At 38.5% G+C, this 18,487-nt stretch overlaps 1 protein-coding gene across 11 annotated transcripts in view; it reads left to right on the top strand.

The window, feature by feature from the left end:
- PLCB4 (phospholipase C beta 4) overlaps nucleotides 1-18,487 on the top strand; it is a 216,200-nt gene that overhangs the window by 22,238 nt on the left and 175,475 nt on the right. For 4 of the 11 annotated variants that reach the window (XM_064510008.1, XM_064510004.1, XM_026094648.2 and 1 more), the window contains one exon: nucleotides 2,620-2,694. The exons of the other annotated variants lie outside the window; for them this stretch is intronic. The gene's annotated coding sequence lies outside the window, so the exon portion shown is untranslated. The remainder of the gene's footprint in view (nucleotides 1-2,619; nucleotides 2,695-18,487) is intronic. 11 annotated transcript variants of the gene reach the window in all.

Here is an 18,487-nt window from a genome sequence, read left to right as displayed (position 1 = left end):
ATTGGCTTCTGCTGTCTGAAAGCTGTTCTTCCTCCAGAAGCACCAAATTCTACCTGCTTCAGCATCTAGGCTCTGAGCAGGCCAAAAAGGGATGTTCTGGCAGTTGCCAGTTTGTCACCAATCCTGAGTGCTGCCAATCCTGAGTCATAGGAGACCAGCTGAGATGGCGCATTGCCCCATTGGTCAAGCCAATCCATTTAGCTTAAATGAGTCCCTTGATGCCCATCACCTTAGTGCATAGGAACAGAGCTGCACATGTAAGTAGAGCGTAGAACTTTATTCACTGTTCTTTCTACTGAAATTTCTGTAAATGGCTTTAGAGAGATAGTGTATTTACTTTTTGTTGTTGTTTATATAAAAGTATCTAAATCTATACGAGAATTCTCTGATATGATCTGAGATGATTTCTTAGATGAGGATTCTGATTGTAGATGGGAGCTCTTCAACGGAGGGATCCATTGTGGGAAAACTTCAGTGAAGAAAAGTCAGCAATGTCCAAAGGATGTGGTGGCCCTGGTCATCTAGAGTTTTAGAATTGGAAGTAATAGTGCAGTGGTTGTAGGCAATGCTTTACCTATGTATAGTCATTAAAAAAGCATTCCTGTTTCCCTGTTTTTTTTACTTTTTCATAGTTGGTTTGTCCCTGTGCTGTACCACGAGAATTTGGGAAACTTGTTGCACTGTGACCTAGTGTTCTATCACAATCAATTTGTTTGTTTGTCAGTGATTAAAATAATTCTCCTGTGGGCACAAGTGCAGTTTGTTAAAATAATTAAAAAAAAATTAAAGCTATGTTGGCCAGAAATAGCTTTCTCATGAAATAGAAACTACAGTAAATATATCCTTAGAGCAAAAGTCTGAAAAAACAGATGGTACTAACTTCTTGCCCAGGTGTAAGCAATAGGACTCTTACTGGAGATTCAGAACCATATCACACCATTGATGCAACTGCAGGGGTAATTGGCTCATTTGTTAGACTAAGTAAAGAAAAGTAGGGGATGAATTGGTTTACCTTATTCTGATTAGCTATTTATTGCTTTTGAGTGTCTTGCATACTTTCAAAACAAAACACTACATAATGGGAAAAGCTATTAACTTTGGAGATAGGTAAAGGAAGTTAGGGAAACTGCTTTTCACTTCACACTTAGACCCGTTTTTAACCATTTTAACATAGCATACACAGGTGTATGTTGTAGGTTTCATGCAATATCTTGAAAGTCAAAGACTTTAGAAAAATTTGGAACAAAGAATAAGCAAATTCCAGAACTTGTGAATTGACATAAAGTAAATATGAAGAGAATTTGACTCAATAACAAGAAAGGAAAAAACAAAGCAGAAATAGTTCCTGGCAGTCACAATTCATACAGTCAAATCTTAGGGTTTGTGAGCAGTGTGCTGCAGTTAATACTAGTTGCCTTAGGGATGCCTGGAAAGGCAGGTGGGTTTTTGGGTGGCAAGTATGCTAAAACATCACACTATTAAAGGTCAAGTGAGACCATCGTGCATTATTGTCCGTTTTACTACAGTGTGTGGTTCTAGACCATATCTCCTTAGGAGGTGAGGTCAGCCAGTGTGTCTCTGTAGATACTTTCTGTTTACATGGTGATGCGCAAATGTGTAGGTGCCACCTGTATCACTGAACATCATTACATATAATGATGCTGCCAACAGATGGAGGAACTTTGCCCGTTTTCCTACTCTGAAAGAGGTTGGGCTGAAGAGAGAACTAACCAAGGAAAAATTTCTTTATAAACTATGGCTTCCCTGACATTGTTGGAAGAAAAGACTACTGAACCCCCACCAAAGTCTATAATGTGAAGCTGATGGTGTTTACTGGGCATTCCTGACTAGAATAATAATTAAAAGAACGTATTGATCTTCACGATTATCTCAATGACTTTTTATTTTTTCATCACCAAACTTCAGTTGATTTTTATGGAGGTGAAATAAGATCTCTGTGATGTTTTTACAGGTTAGACATGCAGAATTTTTATAGAGCAAAAGGCATAGTGGGATCATTTGGCTTGTATACACTTGATTAAATTACCTATGCTCTTGTTCGGGCACCTGTGCACCAGTGTGTCTTTCAGATGTGGAGCTAAGAAAAGCATTTACCCCAACCTCATTGTCAGCCACAAAGTGATTCTTGGTTATCACTGTATCTTGTGTTGAGACTCAATTAAGTGCTGCCTGCACTAATCCTACTTATGTAACTGTGTACATTGTGATTTTTAAAAAAAGTACAGGTTTGTACAAAATAGGAGCTTCACAATGTGGAAAGGCCTTGCTCTGGGCTTTGGGGCATAGTCCAGCCTGGCGGAGAAGAACATTCTGCTAATGTCCTGTCTAGGATTTAGCCAAGCACTGGAGTAGTCGTTAGCTGACCGTTTACCCTACAGGCAGGCAGTAGCTGAATCTGGCTGTGCCCAAGGAACACTAATGTATCCAAACCAGGGGGTCAGACAACAGTTCGAGGAAGAAGTTGAAATGCCTTCCTGACTGAATGAAGGTGAAGGAATGGAAAGATGCAGATTGTAGCCATGACAAAAGGTGGACTGGATTTTAAAAATAAGACAGTGTTCCCACTACTAAATCATCTTCCCTTAATATGATTCCCAGGGCTTGTGGACATCTAACGGCCTGTTATCTAGAATGACGAAAGGAGAGCAGGAATATTAACAGCTAAAGTGTTAGGTACGTTTATTTGTGTGTAAGGCTTTCTTTTGTTTCTTTTTACCTGTTTCTGTATACTCTGCAGCTGTGCTGTCTGCATTTAGTGTTCATTTAAAAAAAAAAAAGAAAAAAAAGAACTAAGATAAGAATAAGATAAATAAGAAAAATGAAGCAATTTCTTTTCTTTTTTATGTTAAGGATAGTGGGGTACTGGCAAATTCCTTCAGGGTAGCAGTCCTTGTGGCGTAGGTAATGAGACAGACATGCAGAGAGAGACTGGCAGCTGTGTCCCCCCCATGGCACATAAAGAGCTTTTGTCCACCCTTCTGTACGTGCCAGCTCGGACCTGTTTGCCAAGGGGGCTGCATGGCTGAAGTGTGCGCTGATGGACTCTGGGGACGGGGGCAAAGGGCAGGATGGCTCAACCCCAAGGTTGATAGGAGGTAGGAGTGAAATGATGCAACTCTGTCTTGTATACTAGAGGGTCATGAAAGATCACTGAAGCATCCAGTCGGTAAGGTTTTCTGCTTCCTATTGTGTTGCCAAAATAGAAGTGTCTACTGGCTCCTCTAAAACCGAGGTTCTTAAAATTGTTGAAGCTTAGCATGCTATGTCTTCTCTTCCTATCTGCAGTCAATATGAGATTTACTGAATATATTTCTCAACTCTCCAAACATTAAAAAGTCAACCAAGTCCTTTGTTTATGTGAGAGGGGGATATAAAATGGCATATTGACCAAAAAGATGCATGATTTCAAGGTGTTATTATGTATTTGATGCATCTCATAGCTTTAAAACGTCTGCTTCTTTCCAGCGCTTCTGGTCCTTTGAAAACGTCTAGCAATCTCAAAGAACTGTATCACTTTCCTCACTCCAAGTTATACGTTACAGTGAGCTTTATTTGAATCTGATTTTTATAGCTGAAACAACTACTATTTTGCTTTAACAGTTGAGGGAATACTTGGCAGATTTGGATGACAACTCATTCACATTTCTGGGGCCTCAAAAATAGTGTTGAATAGCCACAGACATCTTCCTGTAACTGAAAGTACTGTAAATGCAAGCACAAACACTGTTAATGTAGTGTTTTGCACACCAGCATAATTGTAAGAATCATATACTGTAATTTGTGATGTTACACTGGTTACTGTCTGGACTTAAGGCCAAAACCTCAAGAACTTTTTCTGTTTAGTCTTTTTGTTAAGATCACAAATATTTTGGGCTTATTTCCTTATGCCACAGTGGGTCTACAGTAACTCCATTGTCGTACCTGCACAGTTTATCCATGTAAACACTGATGTAATTGAAGATGGATTTTAGCCCTAATGGATTTGCTTCCTGGCCATTCTATGGGACATGGTAACCACTCCCAAAATGGAAGTGACACTTTGTAGGGGAGACTAAAGAAGAGAAGTTGACTTCTTACTGGAGACTAGTGCAACCCCTGCCAATTTGCTCACTTTGTTATTCTCAAAATACAGAGATTTTTAATCCTAGCTTTAGACTTTGTCTCCCTCATAAAAATGGATAGCTTCTTCCTTGTTCCTGATATCCCCCAGCAATTAAGATTTTTTGTGTGGATATTTTCCATTTCAGCTGCATTTTGATTTGCAGATCTGTTATGTCCATGAATCCTACTACTGTTCTTCTAATCAGGTCCATTGCATCTACAGACCATGTGGGTCTTTATGCATATTACCACTGGCTCCTGGAAATTGAGTTCTTTAGGTCTAATAAGCTATCTGCTGTTCATAAGCAATGTGCATAGCTAGCTTAGGTGGAGTATATTCTGAATTACCCTTTGGATGGACAATGTTTTCTTTACAAAAAAATTCTCTTATTCTTAGCGCATTTCTAGGTCAGGAATGCTTAAAATATCTTCTGTCATTAAAACTTGGAGTCAACAGTATAAAACAAAAATAGAGAGGCAAAAGAAAAGTAAATAAAGCTTGCTGCATCCAGATGAAGCATTGTTTTCCAAACATTTCCTGCTGTTTGTGATCTTGTATTCTTCATACTTTCCTTTCAAAGACTGTTTTGTTTAATTACAGCAAAGTCCAGCGATGGATAGACATTTTTGAGGGGAAAGGTGAGCATGGAAGGAGCAGAAAATGCATACTGGTAAAAGGGGAGAAGTCTCAGAATGAGAAAGATAGTTGCTTCAGAGAGAAAGGAGAGCTATCCGAACTAAAAAGCAAGTGGTGACAAAAGCATGCAGATAATTTATAGCAGTAGTTACTGTCTCAGTTGTCTGGTTCTCATAGTTTCGTGTACATTTAAACTGACACTGCTGCTAAAGAAAGTAGTCCCCAACCTCACTTGCAGGTCACACCAAAAGCCTGTGTAATTGACAAGTGAATTTTATCAGGGAACTGATCTGGCTGAAAATGGACCTGCTGAATACAGTTACAAAAGGTTATTTTTCAGCTGAATCAGTTTTCATTTGTGCTGGCAGAGTGGAGGTTAGTGGGGAAGGAATGAGTGACTAGTGGACTTCTGGAGAGGATTACTGAAGTTTACCAGACTACAGCTTCAAACTACTTGTGACCATGCGAGATGAGAGTTGGATGTACTCTGCCATTTTCAAGGTTGGAATCTTTCAGTCTCCAGATGTTCTAATGCAGAAAAAGGGGGAAAAATAATGAAGGCTCTTGAAGATTTTGGGTGTTCTTTATAACCATATGATTACTATAATTAGTAATAGAAAAATGAAATATTTAACCTTATTTTTCATTGCATAAGGTCGTCTCTGACTAGCAGAGGTCAGCAAGAGATCTAATGTGGGGGGACAGATTATCCCATAACTGCCTACTGTGAGATTCTGATGCCTTCATCTAAAGCATCTGGTCCTGGCATCTGAGGTATTACTGAACTAGACAGGCCTGGGATCTGATCTAGTCTGTCTGTTAGAACCTTCTAGTCATCATATAATTTACTTGGAAGAGGTAAGACATTTAGAGGCCTATTCTTTCACCCCGTTTCTCTTTCTCATATGCTTGGCCCCAGCTGAGATCAGCAGCAAAACTCCCACTGACTTCACTGCAAAGGGATCCCTTGGGAACACAGGAATGTCACCTGCCATCTCTGACCCCTGCCATCGCTGCCCTTCAGCTTTCACATAGAGTCATACCATCTAATTTTAGGATGAGAAACTGGAAGGGGAATAGCTTCCTCCACTCCTTTCTATCCAACCCTCTCCACTCATATTCCACAAATACTCCTGCTGATTAGTTTGATGGGACACTTGTGATCTGGTTTCCTCCAGGAGCCAATTCAATTTACTACCCAGGAAGGGGTCAGAGATGGCAGGTGACATTCCTGTGTTCCCAAGGGATCCCTTTGCAGTGAAGTCAGTGGGAGTTTTGCTGCTGATCTCAGCTGGGGCCAAGCATATGAGAAAGAGAAACGGGGTGAAAGAATAGGCAGAACAGTCTGAAAGGTGTAGGGAGAGCTGCAAAATAGAAGAAGCAAGATACAGAAGGAGGGATAGGCAATAATACAACAGTGACATATAGGCAATGAGCATGTGGTGGGAGAGGAAGCGAGATCATGCGCATGGCCGAGTTTGTATTAAATGTTTTATCCATTTCAGACTCTTCTCCAGTTGAAACCATCTACCAAGCCCTGCTATTGAAATGCCAAGATTATTTGCCTAGCAGATTTTTCTTTTAAATAGATGCGTATTCCTATACCACATGAACAGTATGTTCAGCTTTAGAACTTACTGCTTTCTGGTGAAGCCAAAAAGAAAATTACCTCATTACTGCCAGAAAATACTTTGTATTTGGAAAGGAGTTTTTTTTCCTCACAGTATTTCCAACTTTTCTGAACACCCAAACTGGAAATTTTCAGTGATGTTTTCTCTAATTAGGTTAGCGGTCAGGTTTAGAATAGAGATGTTTGGTTGAGTGTTTAAGTAAATAGATTGTAATCGAAGGCAAAACTCGATATCATCTTGTGGCTTTGTCTGAACCTGCTTTTTGTTCTCGTGTTCATATCTTATCTGTTGTAATCTTGTTACTCTTAAAATGACTATTGCATTAGAGAACCAGGAACGTGTGTGAAATAGGTACAGAGTCTGCCCTATGGGCAGTTGTTTTCCTGAAAATAATCCTTTTTTTTATTGCAGTATCTGTGAAAAATGGAATCTGAGAATATGGCATTTGCTGCTCTGCATCAGAATGACTCCTTGCAGGCAATGCAAATGTCTGTGTGGCAAATCAAATTTGCATTCAAAATTTCATTTATAATTATTGTGGTTATTATGATTTCCTTTTTCTCTGCATACATCCTCTTAATCTTCTAAGTGTAAATTTTCAGACTCGACAGGTTGCATAAGCCAGCAAAGTAGGAAATAACTCTCAAAAGAACTGCTGCCAGATCTTTGAAGCACGTATTGAGTTATTGGATCTGAAACACAATGTGCAAGAGTTGTTTTGCCAAGTTTTGAAAGTTACAGTATGTGGAGTGATGAGACTTCTGTCTAGTTATTTTGTGTAAAACAAGGGGAAAGACAGAGAAATATGGAGTGTTGTTTATTGCTTAACAGCACACATTCCACTTTCCAGTTGTTTATATTTTTAACTGTTGTTTCTTCTTTTCAAAATTAATAAGCCTTATTAAACATTACAGAGAAAAGTAGAGAGCAAATCTACTTAGATTTCATAACTGTACTTTTTGCTGTTTGATCCGTAGCAGACTTTGAAAATCTGGATTGTAAAAAAGATTGTTAGGAGATCTTTTGCAGTCTGACCTAGCAGTTGGGAACCTATCTTTGGAGCTGCTGTAGATGTTAAGTGTAATTCCTGCTAATGCATAGACTGCTTTTCAAGATCTGCAGAGTCCTTTTCTCAGGCACTTTTACATCTGGAAGAATTTGACCATTTACACTTGTTTCACAGCGAGTATTTTCGTAAATGGTCTTCTTACAAGATCAGACTCTTCTCATGTAAAGGAAGCAGTGCTTCACTTCATTAAATCAGGCTGAGATGGCCAGATGTGCATACACAGCTCCTGTTTGTGCAGTTTCTGGTGTTTGTGTGCAAAGTGATTGTCCAGTCTGACAAAACTTCATTCAGTCACTTTTTCACCTTACACCTCACTTTGAGCTAAGCTACATTTTAATAAAGTTACTCTGTCTTTCTTCAGAGGACGTGTGGGAGGAGAAAAGCCAGTTACCGTGGCTATTAAAATATTTGTGCCTTGTATTTGGTCTGAATTTATCTAGGCTGAGCAGCACGCTCTTTCAATTCTGTAAGTCTTTTCCAGCAGGATGTTTGGGAATGGCTGCCTCATATTGGTGCTCGGAGACTGACCAAGTTGTTTCTGAACCTTTCTCTTTGAAAACTATTTAAATTAGTTTTTTAACTTCTCCTACTAAGGCATGTGAGGTTCCCCCCCCCCACACACACACATTGAGGCTTACCTGTGTAGCTATTTAACTCCTTCTCTGAAAGGCAGATCCAGTATTCTTTAATGCCGAAGTCCTGTGAGAGGTTAGTGGCCCAGATGAATTAGAATGCGAGTTTCCTGAATTTGAAGTTTGTGCCCGTATTTCCTTTCAAAAAGCTGTTCTGCCTGTCTTAGCTCTTTGAGAATGAAGGTTTCACGTCCAGCATGATATTTGGCTACAGTTGTATTGGACCTAAGCAAGGTGGAATTTGTAATTAGATGTAGTCTCTTTTATCAGACCAAATAATACATTTCTGTGTTGTATGGGAAAAACAGAAAAACATGTGGGTGTACGAGTCTGTCTACAGGTTGCCTTGGGTCTGCGTGCCTGAAAACTTGTCAGCTTTTTCTCTGCAGCCTCTAGCTTTTATGGCCTGCCTTTATATAACCATTTTTGTTTTTATGGATGCAGATAAGCACCTAGCAGGATATTCTGGAGAGCCTGGTAGATGAACTTCCTTGTCTGATTTTAAATGATCTCTTTTGTTGGTTTAAGTGTCTATTCAGAAAGTGGCCTTTTCCCTCCATACCTTAATTAGGCAATTTGCTGCATAGAACATAAATTATGTACATAAATAATCAGTGAACTGGGGATTTATTTATTTATTTATCTTAGAAAATTGAAAGCTTTCCTCTTTTTGTCATTGACACATCGGCATGCAGTATTTTCTAATGTCATGTGCAGTTAGGGATCAGATTTCTTGTCATTCACCTTTCCTGTGTTAATCTACAGATGCTGTGAAGATAAAGTAAAATGCTTTTTCATTCACTTTAATGTCCATTTCATCTTGAAAAGGTATTGCAAAGTGGCAGGAGCATAAATGGGAATCACATCCTAAGAAGTTACTTTAAAATTATGATGACCAAAGCAAAGGTAAAACAGCAAATGCCTTTAAGTATGAGGTAACATAGTTAAAGCAGTATTGTACAAAATGGCTAATCAGTAAGAGCTGGAGCATATTCTGCAGTGTGGGAGTACATGGTTGTGTCCTGAATATTTCTTAGTGGAGTTTCCTTTTGTTCTCTTCTCCTTGGTAAGATTCTGCAACCTACCAACTATATCTGTGTATCCAGTGGGATCCAGAGAGAGCTTTAAAAAGCCAGGGCTACCTATGAAGAGACTGTATTTGCAGTGTCTCCTAGGACTGCATTTTCCAGAAGGCTTCCCTGTTTCTGTGTGGTCTAGTTTCAGTGCTTGTAACAGCTTTGCAAACAAGATACCTGAAGCCTGTGTCACTAAAAAAGGCTGAAAGGAGCATTCCTTCTCTGACGTGCTTAATGTGCCCACGTAGCATGTGCAGCGATAGAGCGGTTGGGCACACCTCTGGCTAGCTGAGGGCATACTGGTTGTCTTGTCCTCTGATCTGTCAGGGTAGCACGTTCGGGAATTTCGTCTGGCCGTACCCTTTCTGTCTCTCTGTTTCTCGGAGGTGCGTTGTAGCTACTGAACCTGGGCAGCTGGTCGTGCAAGACAGCCGGTGAGAGAAGAGCGGGAGAAGAGGCTGTGGACTCCGCTACCTCTTGCACTTGTGACCTCAGCAGAATATACTGCAGTCAGTATTGTGAAACCAAACCATGCAGTATTAGACACTTTATTGCTTATCCTTATATGTGATCCTTGTTGCTGCCTCCTCCTCTGCCCTCTCCCCCTAGTTTTAAGACTTGTGTTTAGAACCCAAGGGATTTGTTTCTATATCTGTGTATTTTTGCTGGCACTTGATGTGACTTGATATAAATAATATGAACTTGAGTCAAGTGGTTCAGTGTTAAAACAGCTTCCCACATGTGCTGGTTTATTGCCAGGGAAAGGTGAACGTTCAGCATAAATGCTCTATTTAAACAGTAGTCAACTATTTATTAGTGTTGAATGAATGACCTGACAAGGATGCAGTTGAACTAAAATGTGCAGGTTATATTTTATGGAAGCGAAAAGCTTTATTAATATTTGAAGAATAGCTTTAATTAGTCTAACTGTTGGTAGGTGTGTTTGGTTTCTCAACGTATATCCGATATACCTTTTTTTGACAGCTTATAATTGGTAGCTTCCCATAGGAAATAATCGTTATTGGTATTATAAAAGCACTTTGTATCTATCACATTTGGGAAATGAAAGTTTTGCAAAGGTCAGAATAAAGTGTGCCCCCAATTATGCTAATAACTCATAACACAAATGATCCACTGGAAGGTTTAATAGCTTGGAAGTCCTCTTAGATTTTTCTTACTGTGGAAAAAAATTAGTATTACATTTTGTCCCTTTACAGAAATGTAAAAAGGAAATCCTCTCCTTTGCTTTTTAAGTTTGTATATGACTTCTCGTAGTGATTTGAGGATCTTGAACTGTTTTTTTAAAAAGGAATCAATTTTAAAAGCCTTTTAGTCCACCTTTTTCCCTTTGAAGTTAATATCTTTTTTAATGAGTCCAGGATTGCAAAAAACACTATGTTGTGCCATTTGGAAATGCCTATGCATTTTATTTGGAATTCCACAGTATGGTTTAATACATTTAGAGTCTTTGCTAAAGATGTGTAGAAGTCATATAAAATAATAAATTATTATGAACACCTATTAAATAGTGTTTAAAAAAATAGATATTATACTGTCAAATAGCACTGCAGAGCTTCTGTTACTTCTGCATATGCAATCTGTGGCCTAATGAAAGGATCTAGGGTAACAGCCCACACATACCCAGGATGCAGATTGCACGTACATGGTAGTTAAAGATGGACTGGGTTGGGTATACACTTTTTTTTTTTTTAGTCCTTTTCAGTTATGTATAGATGCCAGAAGTGAATTTTTATTGTCAGATTGAAAACGCTAAGCAGCATATATTGCATCTTATTGGTGACAGCTGTGAAGTTGAGCTGGCCTACCACGCTATTTTGGACTTGATCACGTATGTTAATGAGTGTCGTAGTGAGTGTTTGGAAATGGAAGGATTTGAGTTGTCTGAGAAAGTAAGCTCTGTATAAAGGTATATCTCTAGCAGCAACGTTTTGTGCTATAAAAGATGTTCAATATTCGTATGCAGAAATTACACGATAATACTTCCGTGGGCATTTTTGATTTGGAGATATTTCAGAAACATTAATTCATTTTCACAACTTCCCTATGCTGATTCCTTTTTACTATATAGTGGGAGGAAAAGCTACAAGACTGAGAAGCAGAAAAGAGGTAGAACCTAACTAGGAAATAAGGGATATAAAAATCACTCTCTGCTAAGGACATTTGAAAAGTCTTAAAAATCAAAAGGTAGGGCTTGCCTTTCTTAGCTGCAGCCAGATAACGTAGGATAACAAAGGCAGTGGGTGCTAGTCCTGCACAGCTGCTGGAATCTTGCATTATTTTTGGCCGGTGGCAGGAAGGTCGTTGCCTCTCTTGCTGATGGATAGCCACATACAAACCTGGGCCAGTGCATCAACCTCACAGTTTTGAAGAAAGGCTGAATATATATAAATTTCATGTTGTTCTCCTTCCAGCAGAAATATCAAGCTTTGAGGTGTTCTTTCTCTTCTTGCTTTTGAAAAGCTGTGGAAAGGATGCCTGTGCAGTGTATATTGACCACCGGAGACTAGATTTTTATAAATGTCTGGATTCTTAAAGAAAGAGTCCATGTACTGATACAGTGCCATCGGGAGAGCCTTAAACCTAGGGCTGAGGAGGGATCAGATTGGGTAAGCACAAATTGGGGATCTAGAGTGCAGAACTTTTTTCTGTCAAAGGCATTCCCTATGATAGCTAATACACAGTTCAGTGCATGCTGCAAGCCATGCTGATTACTGATGAGCAGTCTGGAGGTTTAACTCTCCCTTCCTGCTAAGTCCTAAGCCATTTCCAATTCAATTGCAGCTTCACCAATAATCCTTGCAGTTGTTGGCCCAAATCTTAGGGTGGATGTTTTAAGAGGATGTTGATGCTCTTCCAGCCACTGGGGACAGTGGGAGGTGGATGTCTAAACCTTGTCAACTGTCTTGTGCGTTCATGATGTTGAGATGATCCATGCAGATAATTTTCATATGAGAGGTAACTTTCAACTGCTGATGAGGTCTGCAGAAATGTAGTCCACTCCAAGTTATAGTTAGCCGGACAGTAAATCCGCGTGGAGTTCTTTTGGGCATCAATTTGAGATAGTCTGCAGTTGGTTTTGGATGATCAGAAGTTATTTGACCCACCAAGTTTATTTGATGCAGACCACAGTGTCTGGTTAATTGACCCCAATATTGTAGTGTGCAGGGATCATCATCCCTACATCTTGATGGTATAATTGCTTTGAATTGCTTTGCAGAGGTAGCACTAAATAGCCTGCATTTGTTTTCAAAAGTAAGAGTCAAGCGCTCACTTGGATCAAAGAATTTAGTTTTTGTCTCTGTAATTACCATACAGCATGTTTTCATGGCACAATCTTTAGCCAAAACCTACAGAATTTAAAAGCAATCTTAATTTTTTTTTCAGATAAAAACCAAAATATTTCCTTTGCTCCTTTGAGAAAAATTGAACATCTGCAGTTCGCTTTAAAGACAGAAGCAACTAAACCATCCAGAACTTTTCAAACCAGCAGAACACATCTTCAGATTATAATTACCTAGAATTTATTTGATACTGTGTTTTCTCACTTTGTAACATGCAAGTGTCCACCAGACAGATTTTCTTTGAACCAGAAGGTCTGTGTTACATTAAATGTTTTTTTCTTTTTGTAATTTTTAGGTTAAAACATTAGTAAAAGCCTAGATGGAATACTTTACTCCTGAGACTGATTATCCTAATATACCCGCGGTTACTGTGCATCAACTGAGTTGTCAAAGAACCCATTAAGAGGGCAGTCTGAAAGCTAACATTTGCAAATGTCCTCAAATTGAATTATAAATGTCTCTGATAAACAAAATGTTTGCTACACCATGTCAGTTCCCCTTAGATGTCTGGCTGAATCAGGTATGCATGTTTTGCAATATATTTTGAAAAGGCAGAAAAAGGAATGAAATAAATAGCTTAGATGTACTCATCTCATTTTTTTAAGCCTAGAAATATTTTTTAATTATACATGTTAATATTTAAAATGTTATCATTTTTTTCAGTGAAGTCTTTTCTATAAGCTTTATTTCAAAATAGAGATGCAAATGGTTTTTTAGTCTTCTTAGATGAGCTGGAAGTAAGGAATACTGACATTTATGGAAATCAAAATAGGGGTTGGTAGAAATCTGCATACACTGATTTTGTGAGCTGTATTAAGAAAGCTGCTGGCTTCTGCTTTATTGAAGGTATTGTTTTGCTCCATGCAGCCATTAGGCTTATAGCAACACCATCTTCATAAAATGTCTGTTGTAAGATCATTCCTTCATAACTGTTTTTCAAAAAGCAGTAACAGCAAGGCCTTTCTCATGCAAACATTTATGCACATATTACCTGCACTCTGGTGCAGTTGTTTACACTTAAAAATAAAGAGCGGGATGGAAGCAAAATGTTGGTAGGCTGGAACTTGAATCTTGATTATTTCCTCCTGTAAACATTTCTGTTTTGATTTTTGTGTGTGTGTATGTGTGTGGATTTTTTCATTGTCGGTTGTGGTAGATGCATAATATTAAGTGCTTAAGTCAGGAGGAATAGTTTTCAAAAAAAATTGCCATGTTTGGTTTGGTCCTGTGCGTCGTCTTTTGTTTGTTTTTTTCATGTTCCAGTTATCATATGTCACCCTTAGTCTCTGCTTGCTGTTTATACTTAGGTTTCAGAGTAACTTTCATAGGTTGCCTTCAGTCTCTGCTTGCTGGTTTTAATTCAGTTTTCCTCATAGGTAAGCTACTCTCTTTCAGTGCATTAACACCTCACTTTTAGGGTTCACTATTAACTCCAGTCAAGCTATTTCTTATGCTATTTCTGTGTAGCTGGTTATTTTTATATGTATGGAAGGGATAAAGGCAAATTTGTCAAACTTAAACTTATCTGAACAAGATTCAGTAAATGATTCTGTTTTCTGAATGTTATATACAAACTGCATCCTACGATCATGAATATAAGAATCAAAAATTCCCCCCCCCGCCCAAATCCTAAATTTTAAATATCAGGCACAGGTGTGAAGATAAAGTTAAAAAGCGTTTTTTTTTAGTATATGTAGTGTAATATATATGACAGTATTTACAGTTGCCCAGGTGCAGAACTCCTTACTCAAGCATCATTTCATTGAACTTTCTAAATGATATGGATTTATATTTCATAGCTATGAGAACAATTAGTTCCTATGTATTTTTTCTTACTGTCCTAATTATTTTTTTTCCTATGAAGCTTGCTAATACAGGTCTCATTGCTGCTCCCACTGCCAGTGAGTCAGGTATGTCTCTTGATGGTACTTGTGCTTTTAGACCAATGGGGACAAAGTGATCCAGTTTTTCCTTCCTTCCAGGTACAATTATGGGTCTCAATATAATAAAAATAAAATGATTGAATATCTACAGAGGTTCATATGACATATTTTCCATTTATTTTAAGTTTGGAAGCTAAAATATCTTAATTGATAATCCCATAAGGTTTATTTTTCATGAGCTCTCTTTTCTCTCTGAGGCTCTGTGTTTTCAGAGTATTGCTAGTTCTGTAAATTTAGCTATCACATCCTTCTCACAGTTGAGGGAAAAAAAAATCCAATCAGTTTAGTGGAGTAGGATCAGATTTAAGGAACAGAGCCTGAATAGTCTTTAATAGTTCTAATCCCTGGACAACTTGCCAGCCAGGATACTTTACAGGTGCTAAAACATTTCTTATCAGTTGAGTCTTCTCTGGTGTGAAATAAAAGGAAGAAAGATCCTTATTTAGGGGTTTGCTATACAGCCTGCTGAAATCAGCAGGCTTTTTCCATTCACGTTAATGGGCTTTAAGGGAGGAACCAACTAGGTTTTTTTTTTTTTTTTTTTTTTTGAGATATCTCTTTCATGTTTCATTTTGTTTTATTCCATGCAGTTGGGAAAACTAGTGATGGGGGCCTTTGACCAGGTCTTGCAGCTCCTGTGGCAGATTGTGTAGCCTGCACAACTTTTGATAACGGCAGTATTTTGGTTATTGTTTTGCAAGTAATACTTTATTGTGGTGCTTATGTATCTCATATATATGTGTTCCCATAAGCATATTTATTTCTTGTACTGCTCTGCTTTTGTTCCCATCATGTAGTCCCTTTGAAATCCATCAACAGATGGGTCCAGTGGAGACAGCATTTGTCTGAGATGCAGGAGTAGGTCAGCTGTGTTCAGTGGCTGATGTTGGACTGCTCAAATCATGTTTTTCTGCTTTTCCACCCCTTAAGTCTTCAAGGAAATGTCTCCCCCCCGTTAGTAGACAAGTTAGCACAGTGAAGCCAGGATCTCTGCAGGTACTGTGAGGTAGTTTTGAAGTGCTTTTGCACTCAGCTTTCCCTTTTGCACACCGATTGCTCTAACATTAAAAAAAAGCTAGGAAAACCAAGTATCCAAATACAACCATCACACTTTGGTGTGATGATACAGTGATCAAAACCATTATTATTCTTGTTTCTTAGCTGAACAATTACTTTGTTTTTTAGGTAGGTGAGAGTGGATGTACTTACTGTAATTACATTGAGCAGTTTAAAAAACTAAAAAGTTTTATTTATTCATCTGCAAGCTGATATTAAAAAAATTGTATTAAAAACAGTCCTTGGGAAAACAAGAGCAATGGGTCATGGGTCAGTGCAAATTTTAACATGCCAAATTAATAATTCCATTTCTTTGAAGATCTGAAGAAGTGTTTATGTCTCAAAATGTTATTTTAATTTTCTGTGTATGGTATTATGAAGGTTTGTGTGGTGAGAAACGTACTTATAGTCAGCTTTTTTTTTTTTTTTTTTTTTTTTTTTTTAAAAACAGAACCCTGAGGCTGCCCTGAAACTGGTTGCTGCTGTGGTCAATAACTTTAAACTAGCATTTCTGAATGTATTTTTACTCTTTGCCTCTTTACAGAAATTTTTTGTTGCTAGTAAAAAAGATCTCATGGCATTTCAATGCCAAGAAACTCTATGCATGTTGTTACCCTTTTTTTTTTTTTTTTTTTTGGCTAGCTTCAGAATCAGAAGTAGACCAAAGGGGTTTAAGAATATGATCCTAATCCTTCTGTATTGATTTCATTTTCCTTGCTTCAGTAAAATGAATCATTCCAGGCTCTGAAACAGCGAGTATTTCCAATGCATCTTTAGATATTCTTCCTGAATGTAAGCCCTTTGTAAACAAACAAACAAACAAAAAAAATCAAACTGCACAAAACTAAAAATTAAGGAGGAAGGTATGTCATGCCCTTTGATTAGGCTGAGATTTGTGAAGAATGAGATTTTGTTTGCTTTCTATGCATGTGCAGTAGGACAGAAATAAATTCCTTCCCTGTGGCTTCTCTGGTAAGTCTTAATTCAATAGTTGAGTAAAGACAAGGTTTTTGCATGCAGCTGAACTAAGTAGATGACATGGCCACTTCTTTCCCTGTTCTGCAAAATGGTACTGAGACCATATACAGAGTGAAAAATCAAATACTATATTTATTTGTTACTGAGGCAACAGATGAAAATCCTGATCCTTCTAATGAGAATGGGAACATTGCTCTTCCAGTTTGGGATGCTAGATTTCGCTGGCTGTGCCTGTTTAAGTGCATTGGCTGCCAAAGTTAAAAACTAATTTAATACTGGCTAATTCTATGTTACCATTAGGCTAGTGCTAATGAACCTAGTCCCTGACCATTTCATGGATAACATACCTTTCATTGTGAATGTATTTTTGTCTGTTGTTTTTACTGACCACGCGCAGTCCATGGCTGCTGTGTAAGTTGCTGTTCAGCCCTTTCTCAGTACAGTTCTTTTCCATAGTGTATTTCAAGTATATGAATTTGCATTCTGCAGAATTATGTAAAATGTTAAAAAAGCTCCCAGGGTTTCAGTGAATTCAGCACTGCTGTACAACTGCTAAGAGTTAACATGATAGAGCAGCACATATGTAAACATTTGTTGGAGTTGCTGGGATAGATGTGTTGAACCACAGTAGTCACTGTTTGAAGCTAAATTAAAGGACAGCGAAACAGAGTTCCTGCAGAAGTCCTAAGAATCATGTGTTCCTTTTTTTTTGGTTTTGTTTCTGAAGACGTAAACTATGTACCGCACCCACTAGAGCAGCAATGAAACAAGATTTGTTTGCCAGTACCAGCTAAATTTTTTTTCTTTTTAAAAAAAGAGAAACCTGTATATTTTGACTCTAGCTTTTTGATTTTCATGTACTGATATTAAAGGTACATATTTTTTTGGTGCATAGTCTAGCCAGTTTGCATCTCAATCTTAGTGGAGTGTACTATTTTGTGCAAACAGTAGAGGAAATACCACTTTTTTTTTTTTTCTGCTAATGATTATTCTCTCTTAGAAATCAAAACAGAACACACCAAACTTAAAATTGAGAGCTTTTTAATCTTTGGTGAATAGTCTGAAGTTCAATTTCTGTTACACAGGCAAAACCATATGTATTTGATTATGTCAGGTTAAGGGATTGAAAATGGTACTCAGTGATGCTCACTGATGGGAGGAATAAATGCTGGTCTTGGAAGGAGCCTGGTATGTACATCAGGAGAAGAGCACCCTTGCACAAAGAAATTTGTTACCGGAGCTGGGGGTTCTCTTCTGTGCGCAGTGTCTGCAGGCGTTTGGAGGCTGTAAGTGAGGAGGAAGTGGGGAGCCAGAAGGCAGACTGCTGAGTATTTAAAAGCACAAATATGTGGAAATTGTAAATAGGGGTAGTTGAGAAGAAAAACAGAGACACCCACACAAACAGAGACAGGACGAGAGGACCTTTTCTGGAGATGTAGTGTTGGTTGAGTGTTATGTGGGGAAAAGTGAGGCCAGCAGCATGGGTAGTTTGCTGAACAGAAAGGCTGGGAGCTGGTCGAACTGAGACAGAGGTGGTGAGGATAAAGAGAGAGGGTGTGATATCTGAATCTTCCACTTCGCTGGAAGTGAACGCCAGGTGTTAGCGTTAGCAGGAATCTTAGAAATGCAAGTGTCTGTTCTTTGGTCCCCCAGAGTGCTCTGTAATATGCTGTGCTCATGACCAGTGATCTCTTTTCTTAAGACTGCAGCATCACAACTGTGCATGTGTGGATGAGGGCTCTGGGGGGATTTGTGATGCTCTGACCATTTCCTTTGCACTTGCTGTCCCTTTGCTGATAGATGCAAATGCCAGGGAGAATATGTCAGCTATTTCTCCTTTCCTCAGTTTCTTTGCTTTCTTCCATAGCAACAGTGCAGACTTGGAGTATGTTGTTCAAGATGCACGTTTTCTTATCACGGGGCACTTCGGACACAGAGCTGCTGAGGTCTATGTGGTAATTAAAGAAAAAAGGCTGAAAAG

This window comes from Dromaius novaehollandiae, chromosome 3 (assembly GCF_036370855.1).
Source record: "Dromaius novaehollandiae isolate bDroNov1 chromosome 3, bDroNov1.hap1, whole genome shotgun sequence".
Lineage (NCBI taxonomy): Eukaryota > Metazoa > Chordata > Aves > Casuariiformes > Dromaiidae > Dromaius > Dromaius novaehollandiae.
Note: the sequence above shows the minus strand (reverse complement) of the source record. Positions and strands in the feature narration are given on the sequence as shown.